The sequence below is a fragment of the Arachis duranensis genome, chromosome 10 (assembly GCF_000817695.3).
Source record: "Arachis duranensis cultivar V14167 chromosome 10, aradu.V14167.gnm2.J7QH, whole genome shotgun sequence".
NCBI classification, from domain to species: Eukaryota; Viridiplantae; Streptophyta; class Magnoliopsida; order Fabales; family Fabaceae; genus Arachis; species Arachis duranensis.
This window is the reverse complement of record NC_029781.3, coordinates 50,139,734-50,140,054: the sequence shown is the minus strand read 5'-3', so window position 1 is coordinate 50,140,054 and position 321 is coordinate 50,139,734.

Below are 321 nucleotides of genomic sequence, written 5' to 3'. Positions count from 1 at the left end.
GGTGTGGAGCTCTGCTGTACCTCGAGTATTAATGCAATTACTATTGTTCTTCTATTCAATTCCGCTTGTTCTTGTTCTAAGATATCACTTGTTCTTCAACTTGATGAATGTGATGATCCGTGACACTCATCATCATTCTCACCTATGAACGTGTGCCTGACAACCACCTCCGTTCTACCTTAGATTGGGTGAATATCTCTTGGATTCCTGATACACGATGCATGGTTGATTGCCTGACAACCGAGCGCTCACCTGACAACCGAGCCAGCCATTCCGTGAGATCAGAGTCTTCGTGGTATAAGCTAGAACTGATGGCGGCAT